General features: G+C 46.0%; 1 protein-coding gene and 1 long non-coding RNA gene across 4 annotated transcripts in view; one reads left to right on the top strand and one right to left on the bottom strand.

The window, feature by feature from the left end:
* Nucleotides 1-20,994, top strand: part of GRAMD1C (GRAM domain containing 1C) — a 135,757-nt gene that overhangs the window by 91,231 nt on the left and 23,532 nt on the right. The window lies entirely within an intron of this gene.
* On the bottom strand, nt 67-20,937 carry LOC141240326 (uncharacterized). The gene is made up of 3 exons (XR_012305582.1): nt 20,762-20,937; nt 17,792-18,368; nt 67-234 (listed from the first exon to the last, which is right to left on the bottom strand). It is a non-coding gene; the product is annotated as an uncharacterized lncRNA (long non-coding RNA).

Here is a 20,994-nt window from a genome sequence, read left to right as displayed (position 1 = left end):
CCCAGCGTGCAACTGTGGAATATGGAGGAGAAGAGTCTCCCAATGTTTCCACCAAGTCGCTGTGTATGTCTTTGGTAGTAATTTTTTTCAAGCAGAGGTATTTGATGACAGCTCTGAGCTTGTTTTTTTCCATTTTGATGTTCACTCCTCGGCAGTTCCTATTCAAATGAATGTAGCTCCCGGGAATCTTGGCCTATTTAAGTGTTTTTTTTTTTTTCCTGGACTAGTGGGTACCTAAGAGAGAAGAAAACATTTTATTTTAAATTTCTGTGTGCAATAGAAATAACCGATTGTCATTACTTTTGGATCGCCCCTCGTATATATGTGGGTCTAGGGGTATATAAACCCCAAGGACGTCACTTAGCAACTGCTCCACTTTTTCCCAATAGCTCAATATCCCTGGACATGACCAGTATATGTGGAAAAGGGATGCCCCATTGGCACCACATCTCCAGCAAATATCTGGGATGGTATGATTCATTTTGTGAAGTAGTTCTGGAGTATGGTACCAGTTCATCAGGATCTTTATCTGGTTTTCTTTATAAAGGGTGTTGGCAGAGTATTTGTAGGCCCGAGACCAAATCAATTGCCATTGTTGGGTAGTTAGCGTATGGCCTAGCCAGCTTTTCCATCTGGACATGTAGGAGTGTTGGACATTAAGTAATGGGGTCGGGGTTTGCAAAATAGAATATATGTCTGAGATTAGTCCCTTGGTCGAAGGGACGTCGGCGCATAACTGCTCAAATCTAGATGGGGTGAGGGATTCAGGTGGGCCAAAATTAGATCTGAAATAGTGGATTATCTGCTGGTATGAGTAGAATAAGGTTCGTGGTAGTTTGTATTTATCAACCAGATCAGTAAAAGGTTTAAATTTCCTGGTCAGAGGGTCCACCAGATCCTTAAAACAGAAAAGACCTGCCTGTGCCAATGTGGCAACCATTCCTGCTGAGAAGAGATGTGATAGGTGCGGATTATACAGGAATGGGGTCAGGAAGGATGTATGGGGCGCTAGCTGAAATTTCATCCTCGAGGACCTCCAAATCTCCCTGGTGAATGCCATAGGGCCTAAAAGTGCTGCTGTGGGTATGTCATTAGGTGGACCCCATATCAGGGACGCCGGGTGACAGGGGGCCAACCACAGCTTTTCAATTTCCGTCCATTTATTGTAGGCGAGAAGTTTTGACCAGGTGGGGATATGGCGCAAGTGGGTCGCGTAGTAGTATTTAACGATATCAGGGCAATTTAATCCTCCTTGCGATTTAGGGGCACATAGTACCGATCTAGGAATACGGTGGCGGCCAGAATGCCAAATAAATTTTAATATCATGGATTGGATTGTTTTAAGCGTACCCATCGGTATTTTAACTGGAATAGTTTCAAATAGGTATAAGAATCTGGGCAATATAGACATTTTAATTGAGGCTATTTTTCCCAGGAATGAAATTGGTAAAGAGGACCATTGTTTAAGGCGTCTCTCGGTATCTCTAATTAATGGGGGCAAATTTGCCTTGAACATTTCTCCATATCTAGGGGTGATACATATACCCAAGTATTTAATGGAGGACAAACCCCAGGCAAATCTATATGATTGCTGTAGGCAAGTGAGTCTCTGTTCCGTGATGTTAAGTGGTAGGGCTTCAGTCTTTCCCGAATTTATTTTATATCCAGACAGTTTAGAATAGACATCCAGTGTCTTTTGCAAATTAGGGAGAGATATTAAGGGGTTCGTCAGGGACAGCATAACGTCGTCAGCAAAGAGGGTAATTTTAAAGTCTTTGCTCCCAGTCCGGATCCCCGTGATGTCTGGGTTAATAGGGATCTGGGCTGCCAGGGGTTCAATGCTGAGTACATAGAGTAAAGGGTAGAGAGGACATCCCTGGCGAGTCCCATTACGTATGAGGAGACGTTGGGAGTGGGCATGAGGCAAACTGACAGTAGCTTCAGGGCAAGAGTAGAGAGCCTTAACGGCGGTAACAAAGGGCCCCGACAGGCCAAAATGGCGTAAGGTAGAAAACATAAACGTCCAATCCAGCCTATCGAAGGCCATCTCTGCGTCTAGGCCTAGAAGAAGTTCCTCGTCGCCTCTTCTATTCACCACATCTATCAAAGTCCAGAATGCGTCTCGTGTTATCTCCTGCCTGACGGAAACGCACGAAACCCACCTGATCTTTATGAATTAACTGCGGGAGCCAGGTATTCAATCTCTCCGCCAGGATTTTTGTAAAAATCTTAAGGTCAGAATTCAAAAGACTGATAGGTCGATAGCTCGAACATTCCATAGGGTCCTTGCCTTCTTTAGGGATTACCGTGATATATGAGTGGAGCATAGCAGCAGGCATTGGACCTCCCTTTAGAAAACTGTTAAATAAAGCAGCCATATGTTGCGAGAGTAGGGACACCTAGGTTTTATAAGTACGGGAGACCATCCGGCCCGGGGGTTTTAGAGGTAGGTAGGTTTTTAATCGTTTCTTCAATCTCCTCAGTCGAGACTTTAGGGAGACGGCATGAGGTCAAAAAGTCTTCTAAGAAAGCGTCTGCAGGAGGAGAGGAAGGAGGTATAGAAGGAGGCAAGGAATAAAGGGCAAAATAGTAATCGTAGAAGGCACGAGCCATCCCGTCAGGGTCGTAGTTTATGAGTCCCTGGGAGTTTCTGATACCATATGGGGCATTCGTGTACGCTTTTTCCTTTAACTGTCTCGCCAACATAGTATGAGCTTTGTTCCCATATTCATAGTACTTTTGACGGGAGAAGTGTAGGAGCTTTTCCACCTTTCTTATGGACAGGTCTTTCAATTTAGTTCTGAGGTCTATCACTTCCTTCAGATCTCTGAGGTTGGGTCGCGCAATGAGTTTGACTTCAGCAGATTTAAGCTTAGCTTCATAGACAGAGTGTTGCAGTTTAGCATCTTTTTTTCAGACGGGAGGATAGCGCTAAGCACTCCCCCCTGAAAACTGCTTTATGCGCTTCCCACAGAGAAGTGAGTGAAGGGGCCGTAGGTGTATTTTCAGAAAAATAATGTAACAGGGATGTCTTCAGGATGTCATTCGTCATGTTATTTGTCAGAAGGGATTCGTTAAGACGCCAGTGTGTAAGTTTCGTCCGGGTGGATGAGATCTCAAGATCCATCGTCAGGGGAGCGTGGTCAGACCAAGAGATAGTCCCTATAGTCGCCCGCTTCAGGAATCGTAGCGTCATCACGTTACCAAAAAAAAAAAAATAGTCTATTCGACTATGGGACTGATGAGGGTGAGAGTAAAATGTAAATTGCCTAGCTGTCGGGTTATCTACCCTCCACAAATCGTAGAGTCCGTGTTTACGTAGTAATCTCCGGAATTGCAACGAGTCGTGTACTCTTCTCCGAAGTGAGTCAGGGGTGGGTCGAATGTAGAGTCTGTCAGAGTTATCAGAAAAAGCAAGATTAAAATCCCCTCCAATAATGTGCATGCAATTCCGGTCAGGATTGAGTTTATTCAGGACAGAGGTGAGGAAGGGTATCTGACCGGTATTAGGGGCGTATATATTGCATAAGAGAACCTGGATACCGTCGATGTCTCCCATAAGTATTATGTATCGTCCTAGTGGGTCTAGACAAGTAGTCCGGATCTGGAGTGCCGGGAAATCAGCTACCCCTGCCTTTTTCGATTGTGAGGATGCCGAGTAAGCTCGGGGAAACCAGTTTTGTGCAAATTTAAATGTTCCAGAGTTAGTCAAATGAGTCTCTTGTAGAAATATGACCTCAGCGTTAGATTCCCTCATTTCTTTCAGAGTAAATCTCCGCTTAATAGGGGAGTTGAGACCTTTAACATTCAAAGTGAGTAGTCTAACCATATTCGAAGTCAATACGGACCTTCGGTGGAGGTTTACGTTTCAATTGGGGAGTCTCTCGAATTTCTACTGTCGTATTTAGAGGAACTCTAGATACAGTAACATAGTTGACGCATTTAAAACCTAGAGGGATAATAACATGTATAGAAATAACCAAGTGTAGTAACATTACAAATATAGTTGTTAACCAGGTACCAAGCAAGTTTGGACCGAGTACAAGAGTAGGACCTTTGGATTGGAGAATCCTAGCATAGACGGGTTATAAATATTCCGCTACCCCTTTTTAGGGGGGTGCGAATAATTAGGGTCCGTACTCCTATCGGGGGATGGACAAGTCACCACTGGGAGTAACTAAGGAAGAAATATGTTCTAATGGGTTCTTCCACCCCAGGGATGTTAACAGGATCGAGCCCACCAGTATGGGGAGAGAAGGTATAGCTCAATAATGGAGACCCCTACAGGAGGGAGGGAAAGAGAGGGGTGGTAGGGTTAGAGAACGGAGATAAAGAGACAGATAGAGGAAAGAAGGGGGGGGGTTAAGGGATGGGGAGAGAAGATGAGGTGGAGAGAGGGGGGAAAAAAGGGGGGGGGGGAGCGGAGGGAAGGGAGGAAAGAGGGAAAGGAAATAAAAAGAAGGGGGTAATATAGGAAAAATTTATGCAATGCAGGTGACATCCTGAAAGAGAAAGAATTAGATGAGTAAGACCATTAGTAAAGTTTCAGTTTTCGGGCGTTTTTGTTCACGTTTCCCACTCGTCTTTTCCTCGAGGAGACTGACTGCCAGGTTGGCTGGAGGGGCGCGGAAAACGTTGGAGTCATCCAGTCCAGTGGATCCGGTGGGTCAAGGTTGAAGGCTTTACAGAACAGAGTCAGGAATTTTTTTAAAGACTCTGCTGATAACCCCAAAAAGGCCATTTGTACCACCTGCCATGCCAGCATCAGCAGGGGTGACAAAACTACCAGCCTGACCACCACCAGCATGATCAGGCACATGGCAGCAAAGCACCCGACTTTGTGGGGTGAACCCCAGGGTCCACGACCAGTGTCAGCGGGTGTCACCACTGCTTCTTCCACTGTTGTGCGTGCAATAGAACCCCCTGTTGTGTGTGCAAGGCAATCCCCTGTCCATACTGCATGCAAAGATGCCCCCTCCTCTCAGTCTTCACTTGTTATGGCAGTTTCTCAAGAAACAGCATCAACGTTGACGTCCACGTCCCACCGCAGCGTTCAATTGTCCATATCCCAGACCTTTGAACGAAAGCAGAAATTCGCAGCTAACGCCACACAGGCCACAGTCCTAAATTCGCACATTTCACGACTTTTAGGCTGGTGGAGACGGAATCCATCCGCAACCTTATGGCGGTGGCCGTCCCTCGGTACTCGGTCCCCAGCCGACACTATTTTGCCCAGTGTGCCATCCCCGCACTACACAAGCACGTGTCCCAAAACATCTGCCGTGCCCTCAACAACGCAGTTACTGGGAGAGTCCACCTGACAACGGACACGTAGACAAGTGCTTGTGGCCAGGGATGGTACATCACTCTGACAGCACACTGGGTAAACATAGTGGAAGCCGGGACCCAGTCGGACCTTGGGACGGAACACATCCTCCCCACACCGAGGATTGCGGGCCCTATGTCAGTCAGAGTTGCCCCCACAGTGTACAGCTCCTGCGCATCATCATCCTCCTCCTCCTCCTCATGTTCAGCCTCCATCTCAGATATCACCACATCAGTTACAAGCTGGAAGCACTGCAGTACTGCCTCCGCCAAGCGGCAACAGGCTGTGCTGAAACTCATAAGCTTAGGTGAGAAACCTCAAACTGCTTGTGAGTTGTGGACAGCTGTGAAAGAGCAGGCAGATCTGTGGCTGACACCGCTGAACCTACATCCAGGCATGGTCGTGTGCGACAATGGCCGTAACCTGGTGGCGGCTTTGAGACGAGGCGAGATCACACAAGTACCATGCCTGGCTCATGTGCTTAACCTCGTGGTTCAGCGGTTTCTTAAATCGTACCCCGAGTTGCCAGATCTGTTCGTCAAAGTATTCCGCCTGTCAGCTCATTTTCGCAAGTCGGCTACAGCTTCCGCCGCCCTTGCTGTGTTGCAGCAGCATTTGCAGCTTCCGTCACACCGACTGGTGTGTGATGTCCCCACACGTTGGAACGCTAGCCTCCACATGTTGCAAAGGATTTGTGAGCAGAAGAGAGCAGTTGTGGAGTACCAGATGCAACAAGGCCGTAGATATTCAGGTCAGACTCCACACATAAGACCTCAGGAGTGGACCTGGATGTCTGACATACAGTTAGGTCCATATATATTTGGACCGCGACAACATTTTTCTAATTTTGGTTCTAGATATTACCACAATGAATTTTAAACAAAACAATTCAGATGCAGTTGAAGTTCAGACTTTCAGCTTTCATTTGAGGGTATCCACATTAAAATTGGATGAAGGGTTTAGGAGTTTCAGCTCCTTAACATGTGCCACCCTGTTTTTAAAGGGACCAAAAGTAATTGGACAGATTAAATAATTGTAAATAAAATGTTAATTTCTAGTACTTGGTTGAAACCCCTTTGTTGGCAATGACTGCCTGAAGTCTTGAACTCATGGACTTCACCAGACGCTGTGTTTCCTCCTTTTTGATGCTCTGCCAGGCCTTCACTGCGGTGGTTTTCAGTTGCTGTTTGTTTGTGGGCCTTTCTGTCTGAAGTTTAGTCTTTAACAAGTGAAATGCATGCTCAATTGGGTTGAGATCAGGTGACTGACTTGGCCATTCAAGAATATTCCACTTCTTTGCTTTAATAAACTCCTGGGTTGCTTTGGCTTTATGTTTTGGGTCATTGTCCATCTGTAGTATGAAACGACGACCAATCAGTTTGGCTGCATTTGGCTGGATCTGAGCACACAGTATGGCTCTGAATACATCAGAATTCATTCGGCTGCTTCTGTCCTGTGTCACATCATCATTAAACACTAGTGACCCAGTGCCACTGGCAGCCATGCATGCCCGCGCCATCACACTGCCTCCGCCGTGTTTTACAGATGATGTGGTATGCTTTGGATCATGAGCTGTACCACGCCTTCGCCATACTTTTCTCTTTCCATCATTCTGGTAGAGGTTGATCTTGGTTTCATCTGTCCAAAGAATGTTCTTCCAGAACTGTGCTGGCTTTTTTAGATGTTTTTTAGCAAAGTCCAGTCCAGACTTTTTATTCTTGATGCTTATGAGTGGCTTGCACCGTGCAGTGAACCCTCTGTAGTTACTTTCATGCAGTCTTCTCTTTATGGTAGATTTGGATATTGATACGCCTACCTCCTGGAGAGTGTTGTTCACTTGGTTGGCTGTTGTGAAGGGGTTTCTCTTCACCATGGAGATTATTCTGCGATCATCCACCACTGTTGTCTTCCGTGGGCGCCCAGGTCTTTTTGCATTGATGAGTTCACCAGTGCTTTCTTTCTTTCTCAGGATGTACCAAACTGTAGATTTTGCCACTCCTAATATTGTAGCAATTTCTCGGATGCTTTTTTTCTGTTTTTGCAGCTTAAGGATGGCTTGTTTCACCTGCATGGAGAGCTCCTTTGACCGCATGTTTACTTCACAGCAAAACCTTCCAAATGCAAGCACCACACCTCAAATCAACTCCAGGCCTTTTATCTGCTTAATTGCGAATGACATAACGAAGGGATTGCCCACACCTGTCCATGAAATACCCTTGGAGTCAATTGTCCTATTACTTTTGGTCCCTTTAAAAACTGGGTGGCACATGTTAAGGAGCTGAAACTCCTAAACCCTTCATCCAATTTTAATGTGGATACCCTCAAATGAAAGCTGAAGGTCTGAACTTCAACTGCATCTGAATTGTTTTGTTTAAAATTCATTGTGGTAATGTCTAGAACCAAAATTAGAAAAATGTTGTCTCTGTCCAAATATATATGGACCTAACTGTATGTACCATCTTGACAAACTTTGAGGAGTCCACCAAGATGGTGAGTGGCAATGACGCCATCATTAGCGTCAGCATTCCACTTGTCTGTCTTTTGCAACGCTCTCTGCAGAGAATTAAAGAGGAGGCAGTGCAGCCAGAGTATGATGAGATGGATCAAGAAGCCATAGTGGTCGATTACACATAGCCCAGCCTCATCTCATCCCAACGTGCATTGGGGGACAATGAGGGAGAGGAGGAGGAGGAGGAGGAAGAACAGGAGCTTGTATCATGCGCTGTAGACGGTAGTACCTGTACAACTGTCATACCGTTGGTTCAGCGTGGGTGGCCTGAGGACAGGGGGGAGGAGGAGGAGAGCATGGTCAGTCGTCATCTCGGTGAGGACACGGAAGTCTTGCCCTTTACCAGTCTGGCACGCATGGCTGACTTTATGTTACGCTGCCTTAACCGTGACCCTCACCTTGTCAAAATGTTGGGTGACAGTCATTACTGGTTGGTGACACTTTTAGACCCCCCGCTACAAGGAGAACTTTCACTCTCTTATTCCTGAGGTGGAGAGGTCTCCAAAAATGGGGCAGTACCAGAAGGCCCTTGCTGCAGAACTGTTAAAAAAAATTCCCATCTGAACACGCTAGCGGCAGAGGTCACAGTTCGTTGACCAACCAAGGCGTACAAGCAAGAGAGAGGCAACTCCATTCCAGCAGAGGCAGGGTAACACTGTCAACTTTCTGGGACAGTTTTCTCAGGCCCTCCCTTCGGACAGACCCTGAGGCGCGGGGTACTCTCACAAGGAGTGGAAAGTTTCAAAAGATGGTGAGGGAGTACTTTGCCGACCGTACCAGCATCCTCCGTGATTCCTCTGTGCCTTTTAATTATTGGGTATCCAAGCTGGACACTTGGAATGAACTCGCTCTGTACGCCTTGGAGGTCCTGGCTTGCCCTGCCGCTAGCGTGTTATCGGAGCGTGTTTTTAGTGCCGCTGGGGGAATTATAACTGATAAGCGCACTCGCCTGTCAACTGACAATGCTGACAAGCTGACCCTTATCAAAATGAACAAGGGCTGGATTGGGCCAGACTTCTCATCACCACCAAATGACAGCAGAGTAACAAAGTTAAATCCACTGTGTTATTTCGGGAGGTGTATTCACATGCACCGCTTCACACCCACACATGGGTATATGCTTCCTCATTTCGGCTGTTTTATGTTCTTCTCCTTATCCTCAGCCTCCACCACCACTATACCACCAGGGTGACCGTGGTCCGTGTTGCCATTATTGAAAGTTCCTCCGTCCTTATTTTTGTCAGGTTTTGCTTGGAAGGCATAAGCAAAGACCGTGGGAGACCCACTCCCCAATAATGGGAATAATATTTTTAAGATGCTGTACTGTATGGCTCTTGTAAGGGGCATTAAAACCGTCTTGTTAAGCTACTGTGACCTCCACCACTTTTCCAAGGGGCATTAAAACCGTCTTGTTAAGCTACTGGGACCTCCACGTCTCTTCCAAGGGTCATTCAAACCGTCTTGTTAAGCTACTGGGACCTCCACCACTTTTCCAAGGGGCATTAAGACCATCTTGTTAAGCTACTGCAACCTCCACCACTTTTCCGAGGGACATTAAAACCGTCTTGTTAAGCTACTGCGACCTCCACTACTTTTCCAAGGGGCATTAAAACCGTCTTGTTAAGCTACTGGGACCTCCACCACTTTTCCAAGGGGCATTAAAACCGTCTTGTTAAGCTACTGGGACCTCCACGTCTCTTCAAAGGGGCATTAAAAGCGTCTTCTTAAGCCACTCTGAACTCCACAGCTCTTCCAAGGGGCATAGAAATGTTGTTTTTAATTACCTCTAACCTCCACCATTCTTCCAACGGGCATTGCATTTCCTCCTAATTTTAGTCAGCTTTTGCTTTTCAATGCATAGGCGAACACTAAGGGAGACCCACTCCCCAATAATGTCTGTTTCAAGGGGCATTGCAGTTCCTCATAATTTTTGGAAAACCTTCCATTCACTGCTTAGGCCAACAGTGTACAGGAGACCCAGTTGCTATAAATGGAAAAAAAGGTTTAGTTAAGGCCCTCTGACCTCCATGTCATTTCCAAGGGGCATTGGAGTGCCTCGAAATTTTTGGTAGGCATTGCACTCACTGTATGACCTATAACTGTGTAGCCGAACAGCTCCTTTTGTTACAGAAACATATCCTACAAGACATATGTGGTTGACTGGCCTGATATTGATGTGAATGGTCCCTGTTCCTCCTGCTCTTTCTCCTTTGCCACCACCTCATCCATCATTTATCACCTGAAGCTTTGTTTTAACGGGAGTCATAGAACTGGGATAGTAGCAGGAAAACATCCAGCAATCCTCGGAGGAGGTAGGATATGCGCCAAAATGCTGACCACCTCAGGCCTAGCTGCTACTACATACATGCGCTTGCATTCCAAGAAAACAAAGCAGATGTTAACTTCTATCATCATCATCATCATGCTCCTCACCTTGGCACTCTCAACTCCCCTGATGGAGAAGCCAGGGCCCACCGGAGGAGTCTGGCTCTCTGGTGGGCTCGTCCAATGCTGCCCTAAAGCAGGCCGGGCTAAGAAAAGTGTGTGGGGGGAAGTTGACAGGAGAAATAGGGGCGGCTGAGGACTGTTTATGGACACCCGGCTGCCCCCAGGCGGCTGGGGACCGTGTGTGGACACCCGGCCGCTGGGGACCGAGTATGGACACCCGGCCGCCCCCTGGCGTCTGGGGACCGAGTGTGGACACCCGGCTGCCGGGCGGCTGGGGAATGAGTATGGATACCAGGCCGCCAACGCAGCCATGACGTGGTGGCCTGATTCCGCCTCCACATGCCTAAAAGGCCCAATTTCATATGCAAGCTATCAGTATGGTATTGCAGCCTGGGGGTGGGTGGGGGTTGGCTGCATATTTGCGCTTGCATTGCAAGGAATGGGGGAGGTACAATTGAACACTGCCCTGGGACAAGAACTTGCACGGGGATAGTTGCAAGTCTGCATCTTCTGATGCGGCAAGGATGACTTCTGATGGGCACACTTTTAGGCAGTGACCTGGGTGTCAGAGATGCTTCCAGGGGTCTTCCCCATGGTGTTCCCATGTCTTTTCAGCACTGTATGCATGTGTCACACAGTACATGGCCAGATAAGGTTGTAAAATGTTAAAATGACATTTCCCGGTGAATGCATTTGTCACGGTTGAAAGCATTACAAAAGTGCAAAAACCATAAAAAAATGCTACTTGTGAACATAGCCCAAGGTGTGGAGGAGTATTTTTTGGGGGGTTATTTATTTTACCTTATACACAAGTCTTTACCCTGGAAAAGAACTTCCTTAACATATTTCACAGGAAAGCAGTTTGTTTCGTTTTTGAACGTTTTATTATGAGCCCTTAAAAGTGGCTTAATACCTCTGACCACGTTGTTGACAGCAGTGACCTGGGGGTCAGAAATGCTTCCTGAGGCGATCCCCATGCTGTCCCCATGTCATTTGAGCACTGTCACTATCGTTTTGGGAACTTGTTAGGCTTTTAAAAGACTGCCGGGGGTGCCATTGCAAAAATGTTCGTGTCTCCCATAGACTAACATTGGGCTCGTTGCTCGGGTCGAGCACCCGAGTATCACGGCGAGCTCGGCCCGAGCTTCGAGTACCCGAGCATTTTAGTGCTCGCTCAACACTATTCTTCACCAATTGCCGCACAGGAACATAAACCCTGTGTTTTCCTAGAGCTTGGCCCTGGATAAAGAAGGGGGGATGAGCACTAGTCAGTCCCCACTAACAACTAAAGACAACAAAGGAGAGAAACACAGGGGAAAGTAACTTAGCTTGAGCCGACTTCAGAGAGATTACACCAAATGTCCTCCTAGCACCAGAGAGGAAGTAAGCAGACTGCAACAGCTCCAAGCCTTCACAAGGGAACATGTGATAATCCCCGCACCTCCCTGTAGCAAACAGAAAGTATTTAAACACCCAGGCCTGGGTGTCAATTAGCAGGAGGGAGGTAGCTGCTGGGTCCTAGAGTGAGACATATCTAAGAAGGTGTCTGTAATGCCAAACAAAGAGATCTTCTGCAACCAACTGCAGGGCGACAGTTTGTCACATCTGACACACCCGTGACAGAGAATTTCCTAGAAAAAAAAAGCACTGGAATGAAAGTAACTGTCCTTCTTGTGTGAAAGAACAGCACCCATCCCCACAGAAGGTCCACCTCAACCACAAAAGGCAAATCGGCATCGAGTTGACTGAGGACTGGAACTTTAGAAAAGGCTAACTTGAGAGCAGCAAAAGCATCAACAGCCTCAGAAGACCAAGAAGTAAAGTCAGCACTTTTCTTGGTCATATTAGTAAGAGATTTGACTATAACTGAGATGTTTTTAATGAACTTACGATAATAATTAGTAAAACCTAACAACTTCTGTAAAGCTTTAAGATTAGTAGGTTGCACACAATCAAGGACGGTCTGTACCTTAACGGGATCCATCTGAAAACAGTCAGCAGAATCCAAATGAGCCGGAAACTGAATCTGCTGCACCTCAAACTGACACTTCTCTAGTTTGGCAAACAAATGATTGTCACGAAGAACCTGAAGCACCTGTCAAACATGCTCCAGATACTCTTCACGAGAACTCGATTAGATCAAAATATCATCCAAGAATATCACCACAAATCTACTCACCAAAGAAGAAAGAAGTTCATTTATGAAGTTCTGAAATACAGCAGGAGCATTGGTCAAACCGAATGGCATCACCAAATTCTCAAAGTGACCCCATTATTGAAGGCAGTCTTAGGCTGCGTGCCCACGATGCGGATTTAATGCGTTTCCGCGGTGCCATTTCTGCCGCGAAAACACATTAAAAACGCATGTTAAGTTGTCTGCCATGTTTCCCAATGATAATCCGCATGTGCTGTGCTTCGGATTATCATTGCGGAAAAATCCGCAGCACAACCATTATTTTTGCGGAATCGCGGCGTAAATCGCCGCCATTGACTTGCATTGAACCACATAATATCCGCATGTATACATGCGGATGTTATGTGGTTCAATGTGCGGTTGGTACCTGGGTCTGGAGAAGCAGAGACTCTCCTCCAGGCCCAGGTACCATTAGTAAAAAAAAGAATTTCCGCAGCAGAAACACTTTAAAAATGCTTGGTAATCCGTGCCCCATGGTCCCCAATGATAATCCGCATGTTCTGTGCACATGCTGCAGAATTTTCCACAGCGGATTTTCTGTGCGGAAAAATCCGCAGCACGTCCATTATTTTTGCATTTCCACATGCGGATTTGACTACTCAATGCATTTGAAAAACGCAAGTCAAATCCGCATGTAAAAACGCTGCAAAAACGCTTAAAAAAACACGTGTAAAATCCGCAAGCGTTTTTACTGCCAAGGACATGCAGAAACGCTTCGGAAATTTTCTGCTTCAATTCTGCATCGTGAGCACATAGCCTACGTCAGCGGTCGCGTGACCTGTCACATGACTAAATGACATCATGGCAGGTCCTTTTACACCACCGCTGGACGCCGGGGACACAGGATGCACCGGAGAGGAGACGGCGGGCCACCGGAAAGGTGAGTGAGTATTATTATTATTATTTATTTTTTTTTTTCCCACTATTGATGCCGCATTTACAGCATCATAACTTGGTCACCCAATATAAATACATGCCAGTTACATGGATTTATATAGTGTGTGACCAACTTGTCAAGCACTTTGCCAAGTGATGCTTAAAATGGCTTGGAAAAGCGCTTGAAAAAACACATGCGGAAATGCATGTAAAGACGCAGAAAAAGACGCATGTAAAATCCGCATGCATTTTTTCTGCCAAGGAGATGCAGAAACCCTCAGGAAAATTTCTGCTTCATTTCTGCATCGTGGGCACATAGCCTTACACTCATCACTTTGGCGGACAGTTATCTTATTAATCTCTCTGAAATGTAAGCAAGGACGCAAACCTCCATCTTTAGCCTTATGTGACCCTTGGGGAGACTCTTTTACATGGACTCTTTCAAGGCATCTCTTTCCAGAAGAGAGTGATTAAAGAGACGAGATTTAAGCAATTTGGCCCCTGAGATTAATTCGATAGCACAATCGTACAATCATATGTGGGGGAAGAACTTAACATTCAGTTTCAGAAAAAAACATCCTCAAAATACTAAATGTAATCTGGAAGAGGAGATCTCATAGATGCCAGGGATTAAGATAATCAACTGAAAAAAAAACCCAAAAACTCCACCAAGACTTAACCTCACGAGTCTCCCAGGTGATGGTAGGATCTTGTTTCAGCGACCAGGACATACCCAACACAACTTTAGCTGGTAATGAATGAAACACCATGAAAGAAATAGTCTCTGTGTGTAACACTACCACTCTCATCCACACATTCTCAACCTTAGTGTTATGCTCATAGGTGGCGCACGTGGTTCGTGAACCCACTGTGCCACGCACCGGGCTTACCCTGGAGGGGCAGCTACCTTAGTGTTCACTGGAGCCTCTAGTGGTGAGGTGAGACTTGTGCGGTAGGTAGCTGCCAGGTGCCACACCAAGGCGGCGTCCGGCAGTAGCAGCTGATCCCAAGGGTCAACAACGTTAATTCAGATTCTTAGACAGGGCAGGACGGCCACTTGGGACAGGAACGGACTGTGTAGACAGGACGGCCACTGGGACAGGTTCAGACTGACAGGTCTCGAGATAGCAGACAGGTGCCACCGATGCGGTTTCAGGATGCAGACAAAATACTGTATACTGGACTAAAGTAACGCAGGATACAGGAAATACTTTAACAGACTAGAGACGGGGGACCTGGTAACATACAGCTACACACATCAAACCTCCTAACAGGACTCACAGGCTTTCTATATGAGTAGATGAGGGAAGCAGGACTCACAGGCTTTTTATATGAGTTGGGGGGAAGCAGGACTCACATGCTTTCTATATGACTGGGAGTGGGAAGCAGGACACACAGGCTTTCAATACGAGTAGGGGGGAAGCAGGACTCATCCTTTTTATATGAATTGGGTGGGGAAACAGGACTCACAGGCTTTCTACATGAGTAGGGGGGAAACAGTCTTCACATGCTTTCTATGTCAGTAAGGGGGAAGCAGGACTCACAGGCTTTCTATATGAGTAGAGAGGAAGCAGGACTCACAAGCTTTCTATATGAGTAGAGGGGAGGCAGGACTTACAGGCTTTCTATACGAGTAGAGGGGAAGCAGGACTCATAGGCTTTCTATATGAGTAGGGGGGAAGCAGGACTCAGGCTTTCTATACGAGTAGGGGGAAGCAGGACTCACAGGCTTTCTATATGTACAGATGGGAAGCAGGACTCACAGGCTCTATATAGAAGTATAGGGGAAGCAGGACTCACAGGCTTTCTATACTAGTAGGGGGAAGCAGGACTCACAGGCTCTCTATAGGAGTAGAGAGGAAGCAGGACTCACATGCTTTCCATATGAGTAGAGGGGAGGCAGGACTCACAGGCTTTCTATATGAGTAGAGGGGAGGCAGGACTCACAGGCTTTCTATATGAGTAGAGGGGAAGCAGGGGGCTCCTTCTTACCATGGTTTACCACCTTCCCAGCGCTCTCCATCTATCCCTTTGTAAGGCATGTTACTTACTGACCAGGGCTACATGTTATTATGGCAGACTCCTGCCTTAAATGGATATTGTGTGTACCCCTGGTTTATATTTGATTTCTTCTTTTTTGCCTGCCGTGCTCTTTCCCATCTTCCTTGCCTTTACCCAATGCAATGGTCTGGGGGTTATAAGCTTATGAGTACTGGGTGTTCCGGATAGTATGCATAATTATTAAAATTTCTATTGCTCTTTACCATTTTGCTCCTTGTTCCTCCTTTTTATCAGGCTTTCTATATGAGTAGAGAGGAAGCAGGACTCACATGCTTTCTATATGAGTAGAGGGGAGGCAGGACTTACAGGCTTTCCATATGAGTAAAGGGGAGGCAGGACTCACAGGCTTTCTATATGAGTAGAGGGGAGGCAGGACTCACATGCTTTCTATATGAGTAGAGGGGAGGCAGGACTCACAGGCTTCCTATATGAGTAGAGGGGAAGCAGGACTCACAGGCTCTCTATACGAGTAGGGGGTGAAGCAGGACTCACAAGCTTTCTATACGAGTATGGGAGGGGGGAAGCAAGACTCACAGACTTTATATACGAGTAGGGAGGGAAGCTGGACTCGCAGGCTTTATATACGAGTAGGGGAGGGGGGGAAGCAGGACTCACAGGCTTTCTATACAAGTTGGGGGGAAGCAGGACTCAGACTTTCTATAGAAGCAAAGGGGAAGCAGGACTCACAGGCTCTCTATACGAGTAGGGGAGTAAGCAGGACTCACAGGCTCTCTATACGAGTAGGGGTGTAAGCAGGACTCACAGGCTCTCTATATGAGTAGGGGGTGAAGCAGGACTCACAGGCTTTCCATACGAGTGGGGGGCAGGACTCACAGGATTTCTGTATGGAGTAGGGATGGAAGCAGGACTCACAGGCTTTCTATACGAGTAGGGGGTAAAGCAGGACTCATAGGCTCTATACGAGTAGGGGTGTAAGCAGGACTCACAGGCTTTCTGTATTGAGTAGGGGTGGAAGCAGGACTCACAGGCTTTCTATACGAGTGGGGGGGCAGGACTCACAGGCTTTCTGTATTGAGTAGGGGTGTAAGCAGGACTCACAGGCTTTCTATACGAGTGGGGGGGCAGGACTCACAGGCTTTCTGTATTGAGTAGGGGTGTAAGCAGGACTCACAGGCTTTCTGTATTGAGTAGGGGTGGAAGCAGGACTCACAGGCTCTCTATACGAGTAGGGGGTGAAGCAGGACTCACAGGCTTTCTATAAGAGTGGGGAAGCAGGACTCACAAGCTTTCTATACAAGTAGGGGGAAGCAGGACTCACAGGCTTTCTATATGTATAGAGGGGAAGCAGGACTCACAGGCTCTCTATAGGAGTAGAGGGGAAGCAGGACTCACAGGCTTTCTATACTAGTATGGGGGAAGCAGGACTCACAGGCTCTCTATAGGAGTAGAGGGAAGCAGGACTCACAGGCTTTCTATACTAGTATGGGGGAAGCAGGGCTCACAGACTTTATATATGAGTATGGAGGGAAGCTGGACTCACATGCTTTATATACGAGTAGGGGAGGGGGGAAGCAGGACTCACAGGCTTTCTATACGAGTTGGGGGGAAGCAGGACTCAGACTTTCTATAGAAGTAAAGGGGAAGCAGGACTCACAGGCTCTCTGAGTAGGGGGGGAGCAGAACTCACAGACTCTCTATATACGAGTAGGGGTGTAAGCAGGACTCACAGGCTCTCTATACGAGTAGGGGGTGAAGTAGGACTCACAGACTCAATTCGAGTTGGGGTGGAAGTAGGACTCACAGACTCAATACGAGTAGAGGTGGAAGCAGGACTCATAGGCTTTATATACGAGTAGGGGGTGAAGCAGGACTCACAGGCTTTCTATACGAGTAGGGGGTGAAGCAGGACTCACAGGCTTTCTGTATGGAGTAGGGGTGGAAGCAGGACTCACAGGCTTTATATACGAGTAGGGGTTGAAGCAGGACTCACAGGCTCTCTATACGAGTATGGGGGGCAGGACTCACTCTCAGACTTGTACTGACTTGCAGGGTAGCAGTTGAATCCCCTGCAGGCCCCAAATGTACAGAGAAAGTGTTTTGTAAGAGGAATTAGTTATTCTGGGTCCGGTAATATTTGCATGTATCTGTAGAGTGGCCCCCGGAGTCAGCCGGAGCCCCATCACCATCTATCCTATGGTCTCCTCTGAGGCAACCACTTTACTTTCACCAGTCTGCCATCATTTATTCATGGTCCACGAAACACGGCCCCTTTTACCTTGTGTGGTTTGTACAGGATAATGGAGGAATGGAGGATTGCTAAAGTGGACACTGGGGTAGCGTCCCACCTGGACCCTGCTGCCTACGAGGCCTCAAAGGCCTCTTTAGTCCTTATGAGAAGACCTATTCTATTACAGACCTGTGATAGTTGGGGGTCCTGCTGGAGATTTTGCACAGGAGGTCCATGAGCTTCATGTTCCAGTGCCTGGAAGCCAAGTGTCCGTCTTGGATCTTACCCCGCCGTCAGTGACAGTCCGCCGCTTGCGTCCGTCTGGCCACATTCTCGTCTCATAGTCCCCTCCTGGACGTCTGAAACAATAAGAAGGATTCAATGACGTGACGCCCATCTTATATTAAATTCAGCCTCAGATGCTGTGTTACGTGTATACTGCTTGTTACACCGAGCAGCAGATGAGCCGTCCCTGGGAATCACTGACACCGCGCGCCATGGTGTAACCACATAACACGGCCGCCCTCTGCAGAGGATCTCCAACGACGGGGACCTGATACATCAGTCCCATGAGGGTTCATGGTGTCTGTATCTGCTGCATGTAGCTGGGACCGCTCCAGTGTCACGTCGGTGATTATCAGCCATTGATGTAGCAGATACCGGCTGCACAGCATGCCACATTATCACCCTCCATCCTGCGCGCCTGACGTGCTGCATCTTCTCCGTGATATCAATCCCATAGGTGACGATGAGGCCGCCCTGATATCTGCAGGATGGAGATTAATGGACACTGAGATTCCCTCCACATAACACCCATGTTATATAACCCCCCCCCATATCATACAGGTATTAGATAACCCCCTCATTATTACACACATTATATAACCCCCATATCATACAGGTATTATATAACCCCCCCCATATTACACACATTATGTAACCCCCAATATCATACAGGTATTATATAACTCCCCCCCATATTACACACATTATATAACCCCCCATATCATACAGGTATTATATAACCCCCCCCATATTACACACATTATATAACCCCCCATATCATACAGGTATTATATAACTCCCCCCTATATTACATACATTATATAACCCCTCATATCATACAGGTATTAGATAACCCCCTCATTATTACACACATTATATAACCCCCATATCATACAGGTATTATATAACTCCCCCCCCCCATATTACACACATTATATAACCCCCCATATCATACAGGTATTATATAACCCCCCATATCATACAGGTATTATATAACCCCCCCCATATTACACACATTATATAACCCCTCATATCATACAGGTATTATATAACCCCCCTAATATTACACACATTATATAACCCCTCATATCATACAGGTATTATATAACACCCCACATATTACACACATTATATAACCCCTCATATCATACAGGTATTATATAACCCCCCCATATTACACACATTATATAACCCCTCATATCATACAGGTATTATATAACCCCCCCATATTACACACACATTATATAACCCCCCATATCATATAGGTATTATATAACTCCCCCCCATCATATTACACACATTATATAACCCCTCATATCATACAGGTATTATATAACTCCCCCCTATATTACACACATTATATAACCCCCCATATCATACAGGTATGATATACCCCCCCCCCATCTTATTACACACATTATATAACCCCCCATATCATACAGGTATGATATACCCCCCCCCATCATATTACACACATTATATAACCCCCCATATCATACAGGTATTATATAACCCCCCCCCATCATATTACACACATTATATAACCCCCCCATATCATACAGGTATTATATAACTCCCCCCATATTACACACATTATATAACCCCCCATATAAAAATAGGTATTATATAACCCCCCCATCATATTACACACATTATATAATCCCCCATATCATACAGGTATTATATACCCCCCCATCATATTACACACATTATATAACCCCCCATATCATACAGGTATTATATAACCCCCCATCATATTACACACATTATATAACCCCCCCCCATATCATACAGGTATTATATACCCCCCCATCATATAACCCCCCATATCATACAGGTATTATATAACTCCCCCCATATTACACACATTATATAACCCCCCCATATCATACAGATATTATATAACCCCCCCCATCATATTACACACATTATATAACCCCCCATATCATACAGGTATTATATAACCCCCCCATCATATTACACACATTATATAACCCCTGCATCATATTACACACATTATATAACCCCCCATATCATATAGGTATTATATAACCCCCCCCCATCATATTACACACATTATATAACCCCCCATATCATACAGGTATTATATAACCCCCCCATATTACACACATTATATAACCCCCCCATATCATACAGATATTATATAACCCCCCCATCATATTACACACATTATATAACCCCCCATATCATACAGGTATTATATAACCCCCCCATCATATTACACACATTATATAACCCCCTCATCATATTACACAGATTATATAACCCCTCATATCATATAGGTATTATATAACCCCCCCATCATATTACACACATTATATAACCCCTGCATCATATTACACACATTATATAACCCCCCATATCATATAGGTATTATATAACCCCCCCCCCATCATATTACACACATTATATAACCCCCCATATCATACAGGTATTATATAACCCCCCCATATTACACACATTATATAACCCCCCATATCATACAGGTATTATATAACCCCCCCATATTACACACATTATATAACCCCCCCATATCATACAGGTATTATATAACTCCAGCCTATATTACACACATTATATAACCCCCCATATCATACAGGTATTATATTACACCTGAAGGAAAAGAAGTTGATCCAGCTCCCAGGACGCCAAGTTTGATTAAAATGAGATGAGAGCTTTATTTAATTCATATTAAAATCCAGACAAAGCCTGAGGCGGGCAATAGAGAAGTGGAACTATAGTCCAACTATTGGGGGAAAAAGGGGATTTACAATAGTTCCCTATAAAGCTATCATCTCATTTTAATCAAACTTGGCGTCCTGGGATCTGAATCAACTTCTTTTCAGCATTTACCTGAGCGCCTGTAGTAGCGCTGATCACGGATCCCGGACCGGATAGAAGCCACAAGAGGGGGAGCTGGTAATTTGCCTCTGTTTTGTATTATATAACACCCCCGTATCACACACGTGTATAGCCCCACATATTATGCATGTATGATATACTCCCCATATCACATCGCTTGTGTCACTAATCATAGTAACGCCCACTCATAGAACTGCACACTGTGCCCTTTGGTGCCGGGCAGA

This window comes from Phyllobates terribilis, unplaced genomic scaffold (genome assembly GCF_046119375.1).
Source record: "Phyllobates terribilis strain yellow unplaced genomic scaffold, ASM4611937v1 Scaffold_2__4_contigs__length_985480577, whole genome shotgun sequence".
NCBI classification, from domain to species: Eukaryota; Metazoa; Chordata; class Amphibia; order Anura; family Dendrobatidae; genus Phyllobates; species Phyllobates terribilis.
The sequence above is the reverse complement of the archived record's forward strand: the minus strand, read 5'-3'. Positions and strand labels throughout refer to the sequence as shown.